This window comes from Harpia harpyja, chromosome 15 (genome assembly GCF_026419915.1).
Source record: "Harpia harpyja isolate bHarHar1 chromosome 15, bHarHar1 primary haplotype, whole genome shotgun sequence".
Lineage (NCBI taxonomy): Eukaryota > Metazoa > Chordata > Aves > Accipitriformes > Accipitridae > Harpia > Harpia harpyja.
The window spans coordinates 13,101,955-13,127,959 of record NC_068954.1 but is presented as its reverse complement, the minus strand read 5'-3'; the positions used below and the strand labels follow the sequence as shown (position 1 = coordinate 13,127,959).

At 41.1% G+C, this 26,005-nt stretch overlaps 1 protein-coding gene across 5 annotated transcripts in view; it reads right to left on the bottom strand.

Annotated features, from left to right (window-relative positions):
- CYRIA (CYFIP related Rac1 interactor A) overlaps positions 1-24,113 on the bottom strand; it is a 58,737-nt gene extending 34,624 nt beyond the window's left edge. For 2 of the 5 annotated variants that reach the window (XM_052809497.1, XM_052809500.1), the window contains exons 1-3: positions 23,935-24,112; positions 6,494-6,543; positions 4,621-4,689 (exon numbers count right to left, since the gene is read on the bottom strand). The gene's annotated coding sequence lies outside the window, so the exon portion shown is untranslated. Of the gene's footprint in view, positions 1-4,620; positions 4,690-6,493; positions 6,544-23,278; positions 23,556-23,934 lie in introns of those variants that run through there. The other 3 variants (XM_052809494.1, XM_052809499.1, XM_052809496.1) reach the window with 3 other exon arrangements.
- Between the last annotated feature and the right edge of the window lie 1,892 nt (positions 24,114-26,005).

The following is a 26,005-nucleotide window of genomic DNA, read 5'->3' as shown; positions in this document are numbered from 1 at the left end:
GTTTTTTGAGAAACGTTTACTGGAAAAATGCATTCAGGAATAGTAGAAATACAAGAAAAAAGTATCAGAACAGAACTCTCATTTTAAAATAGGTTTCCCCCCCCATTCCTATTGTTTGTCTCTGGTCTTTTATCACTGTCAATTTGTTCATACATAAAGTTCTACTGAAAATAAAGGGGAAAAAAATCAGTATCACTGTATATAAGAGTATAGGAAAATTAAATGAGCAACTACTTCTGTCTCTCTGCCTCATCAAAGTACATATTTTAAGCTTGTGAAACGTCCATGTATAGGACAAAAATTGTATAGAACTGAAAATTCTGAGCATACTTCAATGCTACAAGGATCAAGACATTCCTTTTTTTAAGTGATTTTTTTTCCCCTCGCTAGCCACAGAGGAATTGCATTAGGACATAGTCCTTTTTCCCTACATCCGCCTACGACAAACATTTGCTGCAAGTCAGCGACTCCAAAACCAAATTGTTTACAATTAACTCAAAAAGCCATTAAAAAAAATTGTTTCTTTGTTCCAGTTGGAAAGAGAGACAGCCAGATGTGCGGCTTGTTGATCTTGCTCTTTTCTGACCTCTTGAGTGTAGGAAGAACTGCAGCTGAGGAAGGAAGTCAGCGAGTTGTGTTAATGAAGGTGAACATTGCAAAAAAAAAAAAAAGTTTGCAATTTTTTTTCATGAAAGAAAAATTTACTTGGAATTTTTTTTATTGAAAAAGGTAATATAAAGCTTTACTTTTTGCTATTGGTAAAAAATCAGAGCCTTTGTTTCAGGAGAAGTCAATAGAGTCTGTCTCTGCTACTTTTGAAAAATTCGACCCTTGTTTCAAGAACTTCATGAAGTTTCACTGCTGTGAATTAGCAAACACCTCATCATTAACACCTGCTGGAATACCATCCTCCTTTGAGGATGCAAAAATTCAAGAAAAGCATTCTAATTTTAGGCTCTGACTGAGTCACAGTCTACCACTACAGACCAAAATCAAGCCTAAAGCTGAATTCCAGATTGAGAATGTGCTCACTTCTTTGGAAAACACATCTGGCAAACACCACAAGGCAACCAACTACGGCTTCCACAGTACCTTTCTTCACATTTCTCCCTGAAACACATTTATGCATTGTATCTGTAAAACACCTGACAATGAATTAACTAGTAATCTGGTGTTGAAAACTTCATTACATGGTAGTCCTTGCGACAGTACAGAACATGAATGTACAAGACATTCTGCTAGCATAAAAAAGAACAGTCTTTCAAAAACTGCACAGTAACAGATGTGAAATATTATCATCTTGTTTCTGAACTTTGTATTACTTTCTAAATGTCTAAAATGCATTCTGAAGTTCTATGACCACACTGCTCCTCATTTTATCAAGGTAGCTGAGAAGATAGTCAAAGTTATCAAGGCCTGAGGTGATACCTAAGGACACATTTGCGTGTGAAGCACAAATTCACTCCAGAGATTCAGCTATTAGATATTAATTCTAGCACCTGGGCATCAATCCAGACTCCTTATGCAGTTAGTGAAGCTTCCCAAATGTACTCCAGGCATCCAACTTAATTGTCTGAATTAGGTTAAATTTTTTATGTTTCTCTCACTGCATTGCTAACTTAATCTTAACAGCTCACACTAGTTTTCGTAGAAAATGATGCCTAATTCTTGTCAAGCAGTTACTATTTTACAGATGTACATCCAAAGACCTGAATATCATCCTCATAGTTCACCTTTCAACTTACATTTACTATCATATTATTTGAGAAACTTTTGTATGTATTCTTGGAAAACCGGAAATTGAAAATGAAAACTAGTTTACTTTCTTCTCACTCCACATTCTCCTGCCCCCTAAGGTCATTTAAAAACCAACATTAATAGATCACCATATACGTGCATATGTACACACAAAACCATTTCTGCAAACAGTTATACAAACATTTAATCTGATAAGAAAATTCAAATTCTGGAGAATTAAAACAATATTTCATGTCATACTTTTCAAAACAGTTGTAAGGGATACTGGTCATTTTAAAAACAGCCTACGAGATTGAATCTTTATCTTTGCACTAAGAGAAAGGAAAAACCTTATCATGTAAGACTTTCAGCACAGCTCAAACAGCTCAGAGCTATAAGCACAAAAAATTGCTTCTGCTGCATTAGTATTTAGAAATTATTATTGGCTTGTCACTCTCATATTAAGATTTGATTTTCAGAACCTTTTCTTTTAGAAAAAAATTGTTTAGATGGTTCTACAGCCCATATTTTGTCATAGCCTTCTGAAAGAGTCAATCTTTAAGGTCGTTAAAGGCATATTTAAAGGGCTTCATTTTGAAAAAATAGTTTGTCTTAATATCTGTAAAAGGTCTCCAATAGCAAACAGTTAGGACGTCAAAAATTTATCAGGTAAAAAAAATACTACAAAATTTTCCTACCAGTTGTAGTTCCTCCCAGTTTATTATTTCCTACCAATGGAATTAATCAAAGCAGTGAACTACACTGCAGTAATATTAACTTTCTATGGACTAAATTTAAAAGAATCAATAATTTAGCAAATCTCTATTTCTTCATTTCACAGTGTTTTCTCATAATTTCCTGTTTGTTCTAACATGTTAGAGTGTTCCATCTCCATTCCTACCATTTTTCCTTTTATTCTTCCTTTTCACTCTACTTGTTCTGTCTCCAAGATCTCCCTTCAGCTCATCTCAGTCCCCTCCACTAGCATGGATAAGCCCATGAGGAGCACTCATTTTTGAGATCCTTTCCTCTCAAGCTCAGAAAGATCGTCCTTCATTTAAAGTAGAATGGCCTTAAATTTTAGTTGAAACGCTATCTTTATAAAATTTAATAGGTATGTCATATACATAATTCCTATTTTAAATTCCATACGATGTAACGTAATAGAAGGCTGGAAGGCCTTTTAAAGGAGAAAAGAAAGTGTAAAAACAAAACACACAAAGAAGCTTCATGGGTTAAGTATACAGTCCTTACAAGTATCACATCATTAGTTTACAAGGTAAAGAAGAATAATTTCTTACACTGCAGAAATTGTCAAGCTATGATTATAGCCTTTAATCTTAATAAGTCTTTTCTTCCACCCCTCACACCCACCTCCTCCCTTGGACCTGGGTTTATTTGCCCATCCAGTGAAATGAAACGGGAATACTGCTGTCTTTCAACTACGCCAGTTCCACATTCACCAGAATCCTTTGTAGCTTCTAAATTAATGAATCTCTACACATTCCAAACTCCTCTGCAGGCAGCTTTATTTCTTTTGAACAAACATCCACATGATTAGCAAACACCTTTACTTTGACAGACTGCCACTGAGATCCCTGGGTTCACTTGGGTACTGCAAAGCTGCTCTGATAGAAAGCCAGTCAGGCTGCTGCCATGTTGGGCTTGTTTTTACCTGCAACAAATTGAAGTTTCTGTGGTCATTTGTCCACTGCATCGCTTGTTGGATGCATCTCACAGCAGTGGAATTAATCACAGCATTCACTGTTACTAAAGTAGGGTTAGCTCAGAGAGCCCTCTCCATACTCGATGGTTTCCATCTCTCCAAGAAACCACCAGATTAAAGTTACCATCTCGCATGGCCTTATTTCCCACAATAAAGTAAGATATTATTCCCTTTCAGATTTTAAGTGTTACTTGCTGCAACCACCCAGCTCAAAGGTCATGTCTGCTTCACGTTTCCCAGCAGTCCAGAAAGGGCTGGCAAACAGCGGCACGTTTGGGTCAGAACCACCAGAACCCGTGTACGCAGCCTGTAGCCCTAGAGTCCCGGCACAGTGCTGACTGCAACTAGGCCGCACCTGAAGTGTGACACTGAGATCTGCCTTCTGTTCCCTATAATCTATGTGCTAAACATGAGTAGCCAAATTGTCATGACCTCTAGTATTTCACTAAAAAGAAGGTAATCTTCAGTGACAAATTCTCCGGTAATTACATCTACAGATTAAAACCTTCTCGGTCTTCCCTATCGCCCTCTGCTTCCTCCTCAGATATTGAAGCCTGCAGCTGTTCACAACCCCTTCGTGGTCTTCCTCATGTATCAAACCTTTTCTTGGAGCAGAGAGAAGTGAGAAGTTTAAAGGCAGTAAAACAATTTGTTGATGCAAGTACTGGCACCGATTTCCTTGTGTTGACACCAGTACTTGTTTGAGTCCACAGTGAGCTGATGCAGAGGTCTAAACTGACAGAAAAGTAGTCCTCCAAGAAGTCTTCACAATCCTGTAGATTTTCAGCAGCAAATTCCCTAAACCAGCACATCCCAGATGAGTATAGGTGTTGATGCAAGAGAAGGGGCAGACAGAACTGAACTACCTCTTTGAATGGCAACAAGCTAATCAAACAACGATGCACCCAATCATAAAATTAAATCCCGTACCTAGACAGACCATGCAGAGTTGCTGGTGTGGTTTCTCTCAGGGAATATAAAAATTTAGGACAACTGAACTATTACTATTTAAAATCTCAAATAACATTGGACTCATTCAACAAAGACATAAGCACCCTGTACAAAGTGAAGTCCAGCATATTGCACTCTTTAGTTTTCTCACAATTAACGTATAAAAGAAAGGGGGTACTAAACACAAACACTTGGTTATGTCTTACCTAGAAATACAATGGTTCCAATTCACATTCAAAAATCCAGAGAGGTGATGCTAAACATTCAACGTCCGTCTGTGATAAAAAACATTCAAGATTACACTTGGGATCACTGTGCTTTTCCCTCTCTCAATTTTCAGATGAAACTTTCTATCTTAAAAAGGAAACACCCATGGAAAATGGAAATTTTCTTTGCAAAGTGAAATTTGTAGCATCCAAAATTTTTTTGAAGTAATACCATTCAAAAATGCTGTTGGGTTGAAATGATCAGGTACTTAAACTAAATTTTATCCCATGTAATTCTGCAGAACAGACTCAATTTAATTTGGATTTTATAATAAGCTGTCGCCAAGACTGGTACAGCCAAAGGAAAATAATGTTCATTGGTACTGGTATGTATTATATTAAGAATTAAAAGAAATAATAATGAAATAATGAAAATGCAAATACATTTCCAAAACATTTAGCAATTTATTATAAAGGCTATATTTATTTGAAACAATATTTACATTGAAAGAAGTCTGGTTAAAGCAGTTTTAAGTTCAGAAATTAATTTTCCAATCTTTTGAAACTACTGAAATAAAGAATGTAATTTAGATGCCTAACAGTGATCATTTCATTCTGCAAGTGTTGAGGCGGGAGGCCGAGAGAAAAACCAAGGGGACCAGGTCCTTCATAAGGATCTATAAGGACAGCTGTTCTTATGTTACTTTTTCAACTCTTTAAATAAAATAAGTTACAGAGACACAAGTTTGCTCCCAGAACAAAGGTGAAGTCAACTTAAGAAAAAGAAATCCACTACAGAAAAGCTTGGAAGTGAACTTCCATTTCAACCATAACCTCAACAACGCTAATATAACTCCATAAACTTTCTTCCCAAATATTCTGGTTCACTGTCCTCACAACTATGGAAAAACAGAGGTCCATAAATCAGATGAATTAAGTTTTGCCTTTGAAAAACACGTGGTTGTGTTTCTGCAGCTATATTTATAAAGATATGACTAAAAACTAATGATGACTAATCTAATGATGGATTTTTATTCATTTAATTTCAAAATAGCAGGAGTGCTTGATCACTGTCTAAAGAGGAATTATCTTTTAAAACTCGCAGGTGGCATGGTGCAGATTTTTTTTTTCCTTCTAAAAATACGTTCCTTACTGCCAATTATAACAATTCATTATAAAAGCAGATTAAATTAAATCAGAATGTAACACTAATTTCCCAAGTAGAGCACCCACATAGGGAACTAATTAGGAATAACTCCTCTGTGTAAACAAACCTTTGTACCAATTAGTAGCTGGTCAAGTCAGGAAACTCCCTTTCTCTAGGGGAAAAAAGTCTATTTTCAGCATTGCTTTAGTTTGCTGCTGGCTGCACATTCTCTCCAGTTCTGTAGCAACGGAGGGGTTTTAGAACTTATATTTCAGAGAGTTTAATGGGAACCTGTTCAAGATTTGAAAGAAAAAAAAATGGCAGTAGAAGGCGTAAAAAAAAAAAAAAATCACAGAATTAGGACTTCAAAAGGGATGAGAACAAATCCTGTTCTCTGCCTAAGCCAATTCTGTTCCAAGGGTTTTCACAGACCAGAACACTTAACAGAGAAATGATTCAAAACAAACAGTGGAGTAAATGAAAAAGTACACGGGAAGAAGAATTCTCAGTTGTTGTTCTATAATAAGGAAAGCAAACAAATAAAAACCTCAAGGTGAGAATATTATGCCCAGATACCATTTTGAAAACATCAGTTAGGTGCAAGAGTAAAACTACGTAACAGGATGCCATTCAAGGGAGGCTGAGTATTCATTGATCATTTATGACATTCAAATCTGCTAGACAGCTGTTCTGCGCAAGACAAAAAGTACCGAAGTTGACTCTTACCTTGTTGAAGATGATCCAGAGCCTTCCGATAATTAGATAGGGGCTGCAATCTGTGGATTTAAAAATTTTTTTAAAAGAATTAGTAATTAAAACAGTTTCATTAATAACAAGTAAAAATCAGAAAAGTTACTTAAATGCCTTCAAAACATAGTAATTTACCTTCTTTTTTTTTTTAAAAAAAGCAATGAGTATTGCTGCAAGGTATCTTCTACTGTGCCTTATGCCCAGAGCAAAAGGTCAATTAATCTCATAGCACAGCACATCACGGAGAGTTATGCAGCTTACATGGGAAAGAAGCCAGGAAGGAGGCATCAGTGAATGGGCAAAGCAGGAACACCTCAGGACAGGGAAAGAACTGGAAGCACCTCACAGAACCCAGAAAACCACCATTCCCTATGGAGCGGTGATGTAGTAAGAGACAACTTCTGAGCCTCCAGCCCTACTGGGTTGCAAACCCCAGCTCTAGATACCATCATTTTCTACAGCATTTTACTGGTTGAAGATATATAAACACATGACCCCTTCCCTCTTGACCCAACAAAAACAAAAATGACAAGTCTGAAGGAATCAGAACACCAGCACTAATTAAATGAGCATCTGTGAGAAAGTTTCAAAGAGGGTATCCCACTCACCAGACCATGTTAACTCCCAAGCTACTAAGTGTTTAGGTATTTTGCAAGCTTCATGTAATTAAAGTTAACTGGAAAGAGTGGTTAAGCAACAACGCAGCAAGATTCATGTTAAACAGAAACCAAAGCAAATTTACTACCAGAAATGAGAGAAAGTGAAGGTGATAGAACAGAATGGATGAAAATGAGGAGAAAGGATCACCGGTGGGAGGAAGAGACTGGAAAGAACAGAAATGGAAACACTGCAGGTAAAGAAGGAGGACTGTGAAATTTAGATGATTGTCAGAAATAAAAAAGGTGGAATTAAGCTTTGAAAGGGCAAGTCTAGCACAGACTATGCTGACATAACATAAACTGGCTTTGGAGGAATATCACAACACAAAAAAAGACCCTGCGTCAGTCTGAGAAAGGGGAGGAAAGTATTTGTTAGCTAAATACCTTAAATACATTAATTAATCAATTAAATATCTCCTACCAAAGCAGACACCTGCAGAACTGTATTTATTTGAGCCATGACCTGATCCATTTATTTGATCCACTCCAGAAGGAGTTCATCAATGTGAAAAGATCAGTTTTTAGTCACTGAAGCCACAGGCAATACAGTTTAATTGAATTCACAACCCATTATCACAAGAAAGAAAACAGAAGTAAGAAAGGGAATTTCCACTTCTTTCTGGAAGTATTAAATGGATATACAATTTCAGAGATCATAATTTGAGAGTGAACAACCACTTAATTCCCTTCAAATGCACAGGACATATCTCACCAAATTCTACAGAAGTATTTGAACAGAAATGTTTTTCAGGAAAATTAATTAATTATAGACCAAGACTTACAAGTTTAATTATGGTAAAAAATTGCCAGAAACCTTTAAACTGTTTGCAAGTGGGACAGAAAAAAATCCAGGCTAAAACTCTATGGAATAAAAATAGAAGATTGCTATAAGAAATGAAATAGCATAAAAGTTGTGAAGTAGATGCAAGAGCAGAAGATAAAATATATTTGATAGATACTGTAGAATTTGTATATTGCAAAACAAGACAATTGGATTGTTTAAAAAAACCTGTATGTTCATCAGAGCGCATAAGCCTAGTGAGCTAATTAAAAATCTTGAGATCTAACACAGACCAGAAGAACGGTAAATGAGAATTTTCTTCAGTTATATTCATAATGTCCGTATTTTTATGTTGGACCAGTTTGTTCTGTTACATAACTTGGCTTATTTGGAGAAAATTAACAGTGCTGGCAACAATAAGCTCTCATGTAACAGGTGCAAAATATACCCACAAAAAGCTTACAGACTGTGGCTGGGAAGTAGACAATAGCACAATTACTTTGGAAGTTGAACTGCATTTTTATACAGAAAACCTAAATTTTGGACACAAAAACCCAGCAACTATCAAGGAGTATCTCCTGTTCAGCTGAATCATGAAATTACAAAAATTTTACAACTTATACAGAATAGCTACCCTAAGCACAACTTAAGTAGTAGCTAGCACTGAATTAGATTTTTAACAAAATACACATTACATTCTGGAAGTCTGTTCTTTAACCTTTTTAAAAGTTTATCCCAGGTATCCAAATTTCTTTCAGTCTGAAACAAAATCAAACTAAAACAATCTCAAATGAGATGTAAAAACAATGTCAGTCCAATTCATAGTTAATACAATGAACAGGTATGAAACGTCCATTAAAAAAAGGCTATGAACAGATGCCAGGAAGCACTTCTTGTTCCGCACGCAATAACTCCGTGGAACGGGCTGCAAGGCAAGTTCATCGAGGTAAGACATTTGGACTGAGAGAGATGCCGTTGAGTGGGAAAGCAAGTGCCATGGGAGAGAAAGAAGATAAACTACTCTGACTGAAAGAGCTTCAAATTTCCAGTTTTGGGTCTTTAAAAAGGAATATTCCTTTAAAAGTGGAGATAAACAGTCCAAGATTGATATCACAGTCTTCCATAGGAAGGCGGGGGGAATGAAGAGGGACAACACTGTTTATAAAATAACTAAATACTAAGATATTCCTTACAACAATCCGACCTAAACATGGGGTGAAGGAACATGTTTATGAGCAACTGCTCTTCTCCTCAGGAGAATTCGTAAGTCTGGAAGAAAGGAAAGTGATCATTTCTTAAAACACCAGCATGATAAAAATTGACAGAAATAAATAGACACTCTGGAAACCTTAGCAAAAACCTTAATGCTGCTTTAAGGGAAGGATGTCAACAAGGAGGCAAAGCATCACATGTTAATGCAGAAGAGAAAATTCTCTTCTACTGTTTTGGTAACATCCAGTAAGTCAATTTATCCCTAGTTAAAATGCATTTATACAATGAAACACAGAAGTCAGTTCAGTACCCTCAGCACAGTAGTCTGGGTGACCTGCTGGGAGTAAAGCTTATTATCCACCCAGGGATTTGAGCAGTTGTAGTCCACAACCAATTTGACTTAAGGCAAAACACAGCTGCTACTTTGAAAGTTTCCTGCTGTGTAAGAAATAATTAAGGCTGTATGATCAGTATTCAACAAAGCGTAAATAGCAAAGATGCTAAATTAATTCTACTTGCAAATAAAGAGTTAAGTGAAGTTGCATTACAGAATGGACTACATAATTTTGTAGTTCAAAGGTGAAACAGAAGAGTTAAATAAGATGACGTGTGCGTCAGAGGCCAGACTCCGAATCCTAACTATGCAACCACAATATTACTTCATGTTTTAGAAATCCTTTCTCAAGAAGTAGAAAGTGTATGTTCCAGAATGAAGTAACAAGTCTATATTTTGATTTAAGATATAAAAAATAAAAAAGGAGCAGCAGCAGAGCACACTTATCAATGTATGTACTGAAAAAGCACAGGCTCATTAAAGCCTTTACTACCAAGCTTGTACTATTTAAATATTATGCAGAAAGATGCAAGAGATGTTGATGGCAATACAGGTACTTCAGGACAGTTCATCCTTAGAGCATCCTGACCCGAGCTTCGATTTTGTCCCCACGCAACGCTCAAACCACAAACCACACCAGGAATTCCCAGCCCAGGAATGGCACTTGGCCCGTCACTGTCCACGTGGGGACCAGGAGCTCAGTTTCTGATCACTGGACCACTTCCAGGTGGAGGGATATGTGGCCAGTTCACCAGGCAGCCTACGTCATCCCAACAGCTATTCCTCATCTCCTATAGAAGAGAGGTGGTGAGACAGATGGAAGCGCTCCACGGACTAGAGTCAACCCGTAAGTTGTCTATTGGATCAGACTCTGCTAAGTCATTAGGATGCCAATAGCTTTAACACTGCTTCACAAAAAAAAAAAAAAAACAAACCAACAACAAAACCAGACAAAAAAACCCCCACGCCCTACAGGTTTTGCTAAATATAAAGTTAGATTTGCACCTCCTTGAGAGGAGGCAATCAGACAATTAGAAGAGGACTGAAACATCTGCTTGAGACAGGGATTCCCCAGACAAAACCTAAAGATCATGACAACTCAGGTTTGCTCAAGCAGGTTGCTACTGCTCCTTTAGTTAACAGAAGGCAAAGCTTAGGACAGGGATAAATTTTACACTACTGCCAGGATATACATCCTCTGGTTGAGGACACTGTAGATGCCATCTGCTTACATTTCATTTATTCATTTTGATTTAAAATGCCAGCCCATAATTCTTCATAATTTTTTTTTTTTTAAACGAGCACTTTCCAAATGGCTAATTACACCTGTGTATTCCCTAGGGCTTTTCTTATAACAACAATGCAAAACTCAATTATTCTATGATTTTAAGTTGCTCTGGATTATTTTTCCAGCTCTCCAGACACAGCTTCTCACTTTCAGGTTTGACAGAATTTTTTCTCTTACCCTTCTAAGCACACAAAGAAAGATAATCCTGCCATTGCCTTACCAAAGAAGCTGCTGAATCCCAGCTTCCTGGAAAGCAGGATCTGTGGCCACATATATGTCAGAAAATAAAATAGATCAGGGCACATAGCCACACTCTGGGCGTGGAACCAGGGAGCATGGTAGAGCTCGTGGCTGTACAACTAAAATCCTATCCCTCCAAAACAGCCTGGCCAGATCCAAAGAGCCTTTTGGAAATGATCCATCGTCTCTCCTAACCCCAGAACTATGCTTGGGCATTATCTGGGAAAGCGTTAGTTGGCACAGGACAAAACTGTGTCACGAACAGTACTAAAAATGTAACAGTACAGTCGCATGCCATATCCATTCCTTATTTAGTTCCTACTATGAAAATGCATCACAATTATAGTACCCAGTTCCTTCTGGAGAACATCATTTTTAGAAGTTAATTCCATACGTAGCCAATGCATTTCAGAATTAACAGGTCACCTTTTCCAGGCATTATAGCTTCTGCCTTTAATATCACATCTTAACCTAGGTGATAGTTGCCTTCAAACCAAGAGAACAGAACCAAATAAATGTGTAACAGTTGAGCCTTTCTATTTCCACGTGTATTATATGCAGCACACGTGAAAATTTGCACTATCTAGGTTTTGGAGTTTTTTAATGTGTTCAGACAGACTGAAGATGAGCATCTGACTTCTTCATTTTAGCAAGCCTGGACTGCTGCCAGTAGAACATTGGTCCTGACTGTCAGCTGGTATAAAGCAGGCATAGCTCTACTGACGGCATCCCAATGCACAGCAGCTGAGACTGCTTCTCCAAACTTTACCCACATCGGGGTAGTGGGCAAGGAAGAAATTCACAAGATTAGCATTTCAGGAACAAATCTGTGTTTTTTTCAATAATTCACATACTTATATGTCTTCACAAATTTGTTTCTTTCTTCTAAGTCGGAAATCCCAACTTATTTACTTCAAAAAAATTCATGCAAACCTGAATCAAAAACATTTACTCTTATTTTGCACAAAAAGAAACACAAGCAAGAAGTCTTTGTAAATGCAACAGAGGCATATAAAAATTTTCCAAAGGAAAACACAACTACCATGGTGCAAATGTGGATGTAAATATTATACTTAGCAAGAATCACTATGCTTAAAACTTTGTATAGATCTAAGTGATTATGCAGTACCACAGGATACTGAAAAATTACACTGACAGTACAAGAACATACACCACTTTCACAACCCCTTACCTTCAGATCATCTCACTACATGCTTCTTCATTCCCAACTCTGCTTACCTTGGAGTATTCTTAAAAATGTAATGAATGGTATTGTGCGTTGGGTTTGCGTGGTCAGGTTCCGGTAGTAGGGAGACTACAGGGGTGGCTTCTGTGAGAAGCTGCTAGAAGTTCCCTCCTTGTCCAACAGAGCCAACGCCAGCCGGCTCCAAGACGGACCTGCTGCTGGCCAAGGCCGAGCCCACCAGTGACAGTGGTAGTGCCTCTGGGAGAACAGGTTTAAGAAGGGGGAAAAAACTTCTCAACAGCAACTGCAATTGCAGCCAGAGAGAGGAGTGAGAACATGTGGGAGAAACAGCCCTGCAGACCCCCAGGTCAGTGCAGAAGGAGGGGAGGAGGTGCTCCAGGCGCCGGAGCAGAGATTCCCCTGCAGCCCGTGGGGAAGACCATGGTGAAGCAGGCTGTCCCCCTGCAGCCCGGGGAGGACCCCACGCCGTAGCAGGGGGATGCCCAAAGGAGGCTGTGACCCCATGGAAAGCCCACGCTGGAGCAGGCTCCTGGCAGGACCTGTGGCCCCGTGGAGAGAGGAACCCACGCTGGAGCAGGTTTGCTGGCAGGACTGGTGACCCCGTGGGGGACCCATGCTGGAGCAGTGTGCGCCTGAAGGACTGCAGCCCATGGAAGGGACCCACGCTGGAGCAGTTCGTGAAGAACTGTCTGCTGTGTGAGGGACCCCACCCTGGAGCAGGGGAAGAGTGTGAGGAGGAAGGAGCAGCAGAGACAACATGTGATAAACTGGCCACAACCCCCATTCCCCATCCCCCTGCGCTGCTCAAGGGGAGGACGTGGAGAAATCAGGGGTGGAGTTAAGCCCATGAAGAGAGAGGGGAAGGTCTTTTAAGATTTCGGTTTTATTTCTCATTATCCTAATCTGATTTCATTGGCAATAAATTAAATTAATTTCCCCAAGTCAAGCCTGTTTTGCCCGTGACAGTAATTGTCAAGTGATCTCTCCCTGTCCTTATCTCGACCCACAAGTCTTTCATTATATTTTCTCTCCCCTGTCCAGTTGAGGAGGGGAGTGATAGAGCAGCTTTGGTGGGCACCTGGTGTCCAGCCAGGGTCAACACACCACAGTATTGACAAAACTGCATATTCTTCTGTAAAACCTTGACAAACCATTTATAACTGTTAGAGTACTGGCTGCCAATCCGGTCCAGTGAGTCCACCTAATAACCATCTGTTCCAGCCTAATAGTCCCAGATGATGAACTCCCACACCCCAGTTTACGTGGGAATACTTTAATCATAGTGCCTTGAACTACAGGTACAATTTCTGTCTTTCAAAAAGATGAAAAGATGACAAATCCACCCAACAGTGACATCAACACTCGACTAAAGACCATCACTCCAATTAACCAGAAAACTCACTATCAGATCTTCCAAGAAAAACAACCCAAAACCTACAACACACCAAAACCCCTCCCACATAAGTGAAGTAACAAATTTATTAAATCCCAGCGATGATAACACTGCTGGCATGCGACAGACATCTGTTTCTCACAGATCTTGGCCTACATCCTAGTTCTGATGTGGAAAAAAAATAATTAATAAACCAGCTTGAAAGAAAAAGTGACTTTAGATCCAGAATTAGTATGGTCCTTTTGCTCTGTTCTCGGGATACCTATGGTGACCCTAGAAAAGGATGATGCTAGGAAATGACTGCTCATTACCGAGATCTTCATTTTCTCCAGCTCCCTTTAGACTCCTTGACAAAATGCTTAATTTCATAAGAAAGTAAATGCTTGGGTCGAAGTTCTCCACTTTTCACAGTTGCCAAAGAAAAAAGTCTGGTTTCCACAGGTAGATCCATTCTGCCGTGATTTCTAAAACGTCTTGTGTTAGACTGAGCAAGAAGAGAGACAGCTGATTTACATGCCCCCATGTCAAATCGTTTCACAGCATCAGTAAGTAAAGGGAACGTACGAGGCTGACGAAACCCAAGCTCATCAATACTGTGAATCATTGATGTGGAGACAGCTTTGAATGCACATGCAGGACATCAGCAGGCAGCACAGTTAAAGCTGACAGTTCGAGACCATTCTGGTGCTGGCTGCACACTCCGATGCCAAACCAGGAGCCCATCAAACACCACCTAGTAACCCACGGCAGAAGCTGGTTGGATCTTATTTAGAGCTGTTAATTGCCTTCGCTCTATAGAGAAAATGTGATCCTCATCAGTGGGAGGGCTATGCTTTTTGTCAGAATACGTCAAAGGAAGTCAGGCAATTCTTGCTTTACTGTACGCTGAAAGTCACTGTAAGACTGCAGAGCAAGTGGCCTCAAGGACTTCTCCAGTCACGGAAAGGCACTGAGATGTCCAGATTTGATTTCTGGGCAAGTCTTCAGAGAATCACCTGAATAGTCTGTTTTCTGGAAAATGGGACATGAAACTTTTTAACAGTGAAAAATTAAGCAATAAACTTAGGCATGCCTACCTACAGCCACTGGCACAAGATGGGAAAATACCACCCACAGTTATTCTTTGACCACCAGCAGGAAACTGTCTGCAGGTTTGGAGGACAGCCTAATCCCCGAGAACTGGGATTCTTATCTTCTTTCCAAGCTCATTTATATCCAACTTCCCTTCAGAATCTCTCATCCATATAGAAAAAAAAAAAGTTATTAGAAGAATGAAATGTTTTACTTCAATGTCAGTTGAAGGGAATACTACCACATACTCTGCTAGTAATAGCACATTAAACACAGAAAGCACAATGTCTTGTACCACGTACAAGAAACAAACCTACCTGAATAACCTCCCCCCTGATCCTCATCTTGTGATTCTCTCTAAAGCCAGTCATGTGGCAGCACTTTTCTCCTTTTATGGGCAAAAAAAAAGGAGAAAGGAAGTCAGCACCCGAGCGGGACTGCATTGCCACATGAATCAAGAAGCTCAGAGCTGTACTACTACTCACTCATCCCTACCTCAGTGCATTAAGAATATATACCCTCAGAAAGGGATACCATGAATCAACTACCATTTACTTAATGCATATATAACTACATGTCACCAAGTGTTTCACGCTGAACTTGTCACTAGAGAATGTATTAAAAACTAAAGGATAGAGGGCATGTAATATATTTGCATTTGCTTATCTACCATCTCCTTTCTTTGTGTGAATGTCCTGTCAATAGCATGCGAACTTCTTCTTTGGGAAGCAGCTGTAGTGATAGTATGACGCAAAGCAGCAATTAAAATTACAGTACTTTGCCGCATGAATTTCCGCACGTGTCCCACACCACCCCAGTGCCCACCACCCACATCCAGCTCAGTTCACCTTCCTTTTCTTCAGCAGTTCTACAAGATGGAGTCAGGGAAAGTTACTAATGATCTGACTTACTAAATTTGGCTTTTTTTGAGAACTACGGAAATTTCATTAGCTCAACACTAGGGAAAGGTAAATGACATACAGAATTCGTTATGTATCAGGCAAAAAAGGAATAAAAGCCTTGTTGTTCTTTTATCAAGAGAAAGAAAGAAATCATTGTTTCTGCCTCAATAACCGATATTAGAGTTAAAAGCCTAAATCATGAGGACTCCCACCCATAAATAGCTAAAGAAATGAGAAATTATAAGGAAACACATCTCCTCTCCATGCACGGGTGATGGGATCAGCAGTTTGTAAGAACTCCCATCTCCTGCCCAAGCACAGGCAACAGGGCGCATCAGCCAGACCACCACAGTGTACACACGGCCACCCACAGGACACCAGCAGACATCTTCTGTGCAGTCAGGGAACATATTTGTCAGCCTTACAGGTACCCATCATTGATTCAGAACCACCTTGCTTTCCCTCAGCTGTTTGTGTGCAGTCATTCTGAGTTTTATTTGAGTATTGCAACTTAATATTCGACAGCTTGCTTTGGGAGTGATCCTGAAAACAACTGAATTCAATTACATGAGTTATGCTTGCTGGGTCACAGCCCACGCATCAAAGTTAAAATACAGATAAGCATTTCCAGGGTCAGAGTCTCTGTCCTTAAAACTTTTTTTTTTTTTAAGGAAGGAAACAGTTTCCCTGGTTATCAGATCATTATCATGTCAGATCACATGGCCAAAACAGCAGAGTTCACCAAGGAGTTTAAAATAATCTCATAATTTTTTGAAGTCTAACATTGCTCTTACACAGAAAATGGAATTTGTTAAATGTATGTGTGTATATATATATTTCTTACTGTTAAAGACTACCATTTGCTCCTTGGAAGCTTTGAAGTGTTACCAGTGCGTATTTAATTCTCTTTTGACAAATGTTACTTCAGTATAAACATGGAATATTTCTTTAAAAAGTAGTATCTTAACTTGTAGGTGCCCCTTTGCCTTATGAATAAATTAGAAGACACTGAATAACAGCAACCGCAAAAGTACAAACACTTTATTACGATTGTGGTGACTCAGACTGCCAGGATTTGGCAGCCCACAGTGTTCCTCAGCAGCAGAACAAAAGGGGATTTTTTTTGGCGGATTTACTTTTAGTTCAGTAAAGGACAACATGATACTGTCTGTGCCATAATGAATCAAAACCTCAGTAAAACAAAGGCGTAAGTAGTCAGACCCCAATCATTTTTTTGTCTCACAGTATAAAAATGGACAAGCAGATTATGTATACTTCTAAGGCCTCTAATATGTGTGCTCTCTCCCTATCTCTCAGGAAAAAAAAATAACATAAATAAAAGTAGTAAGATTATCTAGTTGCAGAAATACGAATCAGTTCTACAGGCAACACATTCCCAGAATACTTCGAGATCAGGAAATATTTTCTGTTTTCCTCTTGAATACAAGAGATGTTGATACAAAATAGCAAGTGGATTTTTTAACACCTCCTCTAATTAAAAACATAAACCCCATAGACCTAAGTATCTCACTCTAACAAAACCTCTTGAGTATTCAGAGCATGAAACACATTTTGAGAGAGACTCGTTTTCCAGCATCCCCATCATGATCTCATTTGGAACAGCAAACCATCCCCGCAGTAATTGGTATTACAGAGCTCTGCTGCAGCACAGCCTTGTTGAGAGGGTGAGGGAAGTGTTCCAGTCCTACAGGGCATTTATGCTTTAATAATAAAAACATAGGAAAAACGCTTACACAATATCAGCTCCCATTTCCTCTGCCGCCATCAATTATTACGGAGATGATTACAAACTTATTTCCAGAAGCTTCTAAAGATGCCAATGTCTGTCATGAAATCTTTATCTGAAGGAGTCACCAACAGTCTACAGATGATCCTTGAAGCAAAACACTGTGCAATTACAAAGCAATAGAGTACAAGGAGTCAGACTGTGTATATGTGGGTGGCAGAAAGTATAACTGAGACAAAATTAGACTGTTCCTGGAAATAAAATATAACAAATTTAACAATCTAGCCTTCCAAAATCTAAACATCTATTTCTAAGATCTAAAAATATCTAAAGTTTTTAACAACTCTGAGGCATATTATAAAATTTTCCCCTCACCATTGCCTCCTTCCCTCAATTTCCACAGCATTAAACGAGCCCCTTCCAAAAAATTGGGACCAGCAAATCATCTGTGCCAAATAAATACCACTGCACATCTCTCACGAAGGCTATTTAAACACAATTCTGGAATCAATATACTGGAGATAGGATCATATGGACCAGTTACCAGAGAGAATTTTCCTTCTCCAAAACCAATTCAGCTCCGTAAGTGGCACCATCACTCAGCTTTTCCGTACCAGCTAACAACCAACAGTAATGAAGTTTTGCCCCACAGCTCTGCATCTCTATTAATATGCATGAGAGAAACCAGAAGATGAACTTTCTCCCCCTCTTCCCAGAAAGCCATTAACTCAAGCTAACCTTCCAGACTTAATCCAGGGCAGCTGCAAAACAAAAATTATAATGATCAGGCTAGATACCAAATACACTTGCAATAAAGAAAATAAAACAGAAAGCAGGTTTTCTTTGAAATGTCTTTGAACAACAACAAAACAACCCCTTCCTCCTGCTTCCCAGTCTAACCACATTCAGCTTAGATAACAACAGTCTTAGGACTCTACCGGGCTCAGTTCAGTTGCAGAGGCAAATAGTACCGAGCTGTCTTAAAATACCCCACCTTTCCAGCAGGCGCTAGTCCATCAGGACATGGGTCTTCTAGCCATCTTGCATCTGCTAGCCAAGCGCAGACACAGTGGATGTTGTAAACCATTTCAGCAAGGATGAGATAGATGCCTATGCTAGACAACTGAATCGACCAGCCTCAAATTGTGTTCTAACCCCCAAATAAGGGCTTTCTCCTGTAGGGAACCTCAGTCTTACCAAATTCTGGCCTTCATCCCCCCAAAATCTACACTTTTCTTAGATTTACTAGTCCATATGAGACTAGAAGCACAAAATGGACTCACGGGAGAATTTTGAGCATGGCTACAATAAATTTGGGTATACAATGGAAATTATGATAACTGGGATAGTAAGCAGGAAGCCATCTAACCTAACAGGAAACAAAGTTGTGAAGTCTGTACCTTAAACGTCAGCTGTCCTGGAAGCTCAAGAGGTACCTATGTTATTAAAAAGGGTTGTAAAACCCTCAGGCCTCCCCAGGAGCAAGATGCAAAGTCACCCCTTTCACAAGCTGATGAGGAAAGGAGTCATGCAATTTTGAAGTTTCAGATGAGAAGGTAAGAGCATGCCCCCAAGCACCATTGAGCAATATAAAAGCATCAGGAAAGCAACCACAGAGGAAGTAAAAGTGGGTGGTAGGCTCTTTCCAGGTTGAGAGGCTGGCTCACAACCACATCTCTGCACGCCCGGGTAGTGCCCTAACCCACAGACTATAGTCTGTCCTAGACTATTCCTGCTCAAGCTATGAAATGGAAAAATATTTATCGAATGAAAGAATGAAACACCCATAGAAACCAGATTTCCCTCACCTGAATGCCTTAATTACAGGGCAGGAGGCACTCTCCCTCTGGCCTAATTAATTCTTTTTTTCAAAGTGACACAGTTGCAGGTGAAATAAAGGACAGCTTATGACATGCTGCTTGTTGCCCTTTCCTGGGAAGAGGGAGATGTGAGCTCAAGTTACTTCAAGCTGAAAAGGGGACAGAGAATCAAGCTTCATACTTCATAAGTAAGGGATGTAACTAATGCACCATCAAATATAAGGAGAAGAGGGAGAGAGAAACTTCATTGCAAATGCATCTTCCTCAACTTTGAGTAAATAGCTTACACTTACTTATTTCTTAGCAAAACAAGCTTTCCAAATCCTGAGGGAACATTCCCATCTCAGGATGCCAAAGGCAGTTAGGCAGGAGAGAGATGCCACTCTCCAGAACAGTCATGCTTTAACAGCTCTGGATGGATGCAGAAATGAAGCTCTGTGCATCTGATTTTCCTCACAGTAAAAAATGTGCTTTCAGACATGAGTTTTAGGAACATCAACCTTAGCTTTGAGGCATCTAATTGTAAAATAGGCCACTAAAATAATTTATGAATTCAGGCTGTAATACCACAGGGAGAAGGATTCCCCCCCCCAAATCCCATAAATTATATATAAAAAAGCTTCTAACAACTATTTAAATTTTAAGTTAAACCTATGTGCATCAGAGAGCCATAGGAGAGTACAGAATGGCTTTTATCCAAAATGTTCGTCTACACATCCCCTTAAAAACATCGAACCACCTGCACAGTGTTATTAAATTGTGCGAACTCCAATGCCCAGATATGACGCGGTCATCCAGAGCTCATCACAGACAAACAGGGGACCAAACTCAAGATCCCAGTATGCTCCATGCCATATTCTAGACATGACAACTCCCATGCCATATCGATGCTCTTCAACAGGTCTGAGGGACACACGCTTATAGATCACATTTATTAACCTAAGACTTTACCCAAACTGGACTAGCACTTGTGACAGGCACACATAACACCACAAGTTGCACTGCTACTGGAACCTTCAAAATGAACTTTTCACATTTTACAAACTTCACAAATTCCTTACACAGATTTACTCAAAAATAAGCCTCGGACTTACACATTAGTTTCACCTTTTGCACTGCCAGTCATCCAAACCATGATGTTAAAAGTCAACCTGTCCACTGCCACTACGAACAGCCCTGTAGAAGTATTATCACGGACAGGTAAAAAAAGGATAAAATGCACAAAGAAGTCCCACAGAGCACTAGTTTTGTAGTCTATTGACAAGTTCATAAATTAGACAAGAATACTTCAGCCATTAGCATGCAAAAGTAACCATTCCTGAATTAAGGTAAGACTGACTGATATTTAACTTAATGTCAACATGAAGATACCAACTGTGAGATTATTTCTAAACATTTAAAATCCACAATACTAAATAAAAAACCTTTCAAGCACCTGTGTGTCAGTGCTGCACTGGGTCATACCTGTCTTAAAAAGTATTTGTCCTACATCTATTACTGTTATTTTTCCTACAGAAGCAACTACTGCTACCAGTTTAAATCAAGAACTTGTATCAAGCAGTATATAAAGACAGAAAATAAGACACGTTTTTCATTTTAATTGCAAGTGTGAATTGGAATTCTGTGAAAGTAGAAGAATGGTAAATTCAGTACTTCACAAGAATTAGGACCTGTACATCTCGCATCATTCACATCACTCTCATCATCATTCACACGAGTGCATAGCAGCTTCTATTACAATTTTAATTTAAACAACAAAATTCAAATTTATGACTGTTTTTTGCAACTCTCAAGCTGCCCCATATATTAAATATTTTAATTCATGCCTCTCAAACTGTCTTCTCTGATTTAACGTTACTGTTTTGCATTCCTAGATAACGTGAATAGAAAGCACTGCTAAAAGAATGATTGATAATACTGAAACAAATCCAAATACATACTGAATTCAGCACGGAGGAAACACTAAGAGGTTTTGGCTCCTTCAAATCAACGTGTATTATTAGCATGCATATTCCTCTGTCCACTGATGTTATAGGTCACATTGACATACTCAGTTTGTCTCCAGGGATTTAATAGGAGACCTAATGATGTCTGGACTGCATACAGGTTTTGGATATAGAATATTTTTCTGTTTTGGATGAAACGTGAACTGAACAATCAAGTTCATGTGCTACTGCATGCATTAGGCACCTAGTGCTAAAGAATGCCAGTGATTCTACAAAACTCTTTTACAGTTTCTCTGAAAACTTTAATTAAAAGGGCATTTGGAAATACATATAAATGTGATCAATTAAAAAGGTCTTATTTATAGTATCTGTACACCTATAAAATATGATTTCTGTTAAAGTATGGGAATTGTTAGTCATCTAAATAACATCTAGTATTTTTGACACACATTTTAAGCTCTCGTTTTGTATAACACACGACATGTGGAAATCTGCAACATACTGCACATGCAAATCCTCAATGTCTTTGTGAGACTACCATACTGCTGAGGACAAGATATTTCAGCCTGACAAAACAGTGTCAAAAAATGATGTCACGAAGACAAGCTAAGCACACTAACAAAGAATTATCTTCCCAGCACTGTAAAATTCACTAATAGACTCACTATTATGGAGAAATGACATCTGCTGACAGTAACTATGCAGTAGTATGCAAGATGATCACCATTTTTCCTTTGTGAATTAACCAAATATTTTTTATTCTAATTACTGACATACATTGTCTTTTTAATCACTTGTGGTTTCTTTACTTTCTGTTTTTAATAAAGAACAGAAGTTCACGGAAAAAAAAACTAAGTGTCACTGCAAAAACAGCACAGGAGGGTAGTGAAGAAGTATAGAGCAGGATCCAATAAAAGATTAGAAACCATCTAAACAACCCTGAGAGCCTCGCTTATACTTGCCATAGTTTACATTTAAGTGAAACCTTAAAGACCAGATAGACTATACTATAGTGGTTCAAACTGAATAATTTTATTCTTAGTTGCTACTTTATGCTTTTTATGAATTTAAGTCAAACCCTTCATGCTATTCCCATAAACTGTAATTTCATTTCATTAAAACATTTTTTTTAAATCTACCCTAGGAAAGCTAAATTCATGAGTAGTAGGGCTTTATCGTTAGTTTTTAATTCGGGCCCAGTGAGGTGGGGGGGTAGGGGTATTACAGGAGAAAGAAGAATCAAACACGAGAAATTACAAAGTTTATTCCTTAAAAAAATAAAGAAGTACATTGCTGATGTGTAAGTCTTCCTTACATGTTATAGAAATATACAAGTTAGCATAACAGAAAAAAGGGAAGTATCAGCTTGGTTCTTCCCTGTGTAATATGAGTTGGGGTATTTTTGTAGAGCAGTGCTGAGCATGTGAAATTCTTTGCCCACAAGGCAACCTCATGTCACGACAGCATTTCATTCCAGATCTCCCCACCTAAGAGTTCACAGCCAAAGTCGTTTTCATTTTTTTCTGACCTTGCAGATGGTGAGAACAGGAGAAGCAAAGCAAAAACATCCCTGTCCCCCTTAACTTACCCTTTCCCCATACACATATAAACTGCCTTTAGGAGCTGACAAAAAAAAGCAGAGGGTGCAAAGATGAGCTGTATGGCAGTCAAAGACTACCAGGAACAGGCTGGAAACCAACCCGCATCACCACCCTCAGCAAGTTATTAGCAACACCACTGAAAGCATGTGAAGTTAAGAGTCTTGCTGTGTTGCCAGTGAATTATGGAGCATTCAATTTTACACAGTGGCGTCACGTATTACTAAGACCTTAGCATAACAAAACGCAGATAAATAAAATTAAAGCTAACCGGTCTTGAAATTAAATTAGGGAAATAATAATAATAGGAAGAACAGATGCAAGCGCAGTATCTGTTCACTGTAACACATCTCAGCGTGGACAGAGATTCAAACAACGAGGTGAACGCAGCATTACAGCTCGTGTTTTTCATCTCATGCCTAGGTGCATCCCTCTGGAAGCACCGCGTTCACAGCACCCTGCATCCAACAACCACCAGCAGCCGGAACACAAAGTTTTCGGGATAACCGCAGTTGGGAGCTTAATCCCCCTCTCTCCCCCCGCTACAGCACAGGCGTACTTACTCTTGCAAGGCGCTACGCCGGGCTGTCCGGTCGGTGTCCTCGGCCAGCCTTAGAGCTAAGCCAGGCTCCCCTGGGCCCGGGCGCAGGCGGAGGCATGTCCCCGCACGGGCGCTGCTCTCCCCCGCAGCTGCGGCGGCTCCGGCATCCACCGGCCGGCAACGAAAGCCCACAGATTTCCACCCCGGAGGGCCCGTGCCCGGGGGAAGCGTCTCCCCCGGCGAGGGCTCGCACCGCAACCGACGCCTTTCCAAACGCGGCCGGTAGCCGAGCCGAGGCGAAGCGAGCCCTCCCAGCGCCCGCCGCCCCGGCGCTACAGGAGCCGCCAACGCTCTGGGGCCGACGCTCTCCCGGGCAACAGTTGGCCGTGTCCCCCGGCCCCCGCCGCCAGGCCGCCCCCGCGGCGGCGGTGCGAGGGGCAGCGGCAGGGGCAAGGGCAAGCCCAAGGAGCGGGCACAAAGGCGGCCGCGAGTGCAGGGGGGCGAGGGGAGCCCTGCGGGCGGAGAAAGCCGCGGGGGCCGCAGAGCCCCGTCCCCGCCCCGCCGCCGCCGGGGGGCTGCTGCGAGGGGCGCTGCGGGAACGAGCGGCGGAGGCAGCTCAGCTCGGCTCGGCTCAGCCCGCCCCCGCGCAGCCGCCGGGCCCCCCCCCTCCCCGCTCACCTCAGCCGCCCGTCGCCGCTCGCCGCCGCAGGGACCCTCGTCCATCCCCCGCGCCTCAGAGACAGCCGGCGGCACTGCGCGGCGCGGCCCAGCCCGGCCCGGCCCAGCGCGACGCTCGCAGACCCGCCCCGCGGTGGCTGCGTGCGGCTCCCGCCGGCAGCCGGCCCCGGGCGGGCGCGGCTCCCTCGGACCCGCCTCCCGCCGCCGCGGTCTGAGGGGGGAACGGGGACGGGGACGGAGGGGGGGTGAGGCGCCCTCCGGCGCACCGCGGGGGCAGGAGCGGGAGGAGGGGTCCCCGGGACGGTGGCGGAGGGGGAGGGGGAGGCGCGGCGGCGGGGCTCTGAGCGAGGGGAGCGGGGAGAGGAGGCGGCGGGGGAGCGGGGTCCCTCACCTCGCCTCGCCTCACCTCACCTCACCTCGCCTCGCCTCCTCACAGACCTTACGCGGGGACCCTCAGGCTCCTCAGCCCGGCGGGTGGCGGGGGGGGGCTGGGTGGTCTGCTTAGAAATAAGGGCAGGGAGACGTGCGGCTGTTACCTGTGTTGCACCCGCGCCCGGGGACATCGGCACTGACCCAAATCCGCCCCGTTTCGCAGAGATCCCATCCCCTCTCCTCCCAGCGGGTGGGGTCTTTTTTTTTTTTTTTTTTTTCCGGGACTCTGTGTGTGTGTAAAGGCTTGAGTTCAGCGGGACTGCAAATACAGTTTTTGCAGTTCTGGCTTTGCAGAAGGCAGCACTTCCTCAAGACGTCAAAAGCAGATCTGAGCCCATTCACAGCTCGTGAAAATACTTTGTACTTCCTCTTGCTGTTTTGAGGGTTAAATAAGGGTAAAGTTGCAAGAGTGGCTACGCAGCGCTCGGTTTCCCCCTTCCCCAAAAGCCAGTCTATGAGTCATTTACAGGAAGAAAGAAAAAAAAAAAACAAACCCAAGAAAAAAGCCTACAAGTAACAATATTGGAAGTACAGCATAGAAATATCTGGTTATTTGTTCATACCAGGGTTTTGCTTGCCGAGCTCTTTAAATGTGAGAAGCCATGATGCTGACCACAAAGCCATTACAGCATTGTGCCAATGAACCTGAGAGTTCACAGCTGCGTTCTGCCTGGGGCACACGCTTCGAAGAAAGGGCCTGCGCGCACCGAGAGGTGTGATTCTCATGAATAAGGCAAGTTTTGAAGCGCTGTGAAGCCAAGTGGTTTGGTAGAGCTGTGAGCACACAGGGTCTGCTGCTGACTTGACACTCTGGCCTGTCACTCCCAGTGAGCAGGCATCCCAGAGCGGCATCACTTACACGCTTGAACTTCTTGCCTTTACCGAGGCTGTATCCAGATGTCCCTGAACTGTTCTTCTTTGGCCTGAAAATTCCAAATTTTCTAGTTAGAAAATAATTTGAGTGACATACTTAGTCTATTAAAAGGCTTGGTGTCTGTTACTGTAGCACATATTTAATATAGTTACCCTTACAGCACCCAGCTTAGTAGAGCACTAAGCTGCTGGCTTGCATTTTTTATCCACAAGTCTCAAAGTAACTTGTAAAAGAAGTAAATAGCATTGCTCCACTTTCAAGTGGGAAGAACAGTCACATGGAAAACTTGAACCAGGAGGGAGAACTGAACCTCAGAGTCCCAGCTAGCAGCTTAATGTCCCCTTTTACTTTTTTTTCTGGGGCATGCCTTCTGACTGCTGTATAATGGACATGTCTTCATCTGGATGCTTTTACAAAAGAAGAGGCAGCTGTTACCCATAATTTGGAAATATTCTGACTCTATTAGTGCATGTTGTGTATGCTGTCAGATTGTCTGCACTAAATGCATCAGGGACTTAGCCAGAAGAATATTTTGATTCTGGATATGGATAGTATTTAGGAGTTAGAAAAGTCCAACTTTTAAATCCTGCCAAAAACAAAGGGACCGTTATATATTGATGAAATGAACTGTAGAACATCTACATAGCTCTAGTGTCACATACTGCCGTAAGACTGAACTTGAACAGCCTGTAGGGGGAATGGCAGGCGAGTGATAGATTTCAGATTCTCAGCTCTGGACAATGACGTGAGAGACCAGGAAATAAT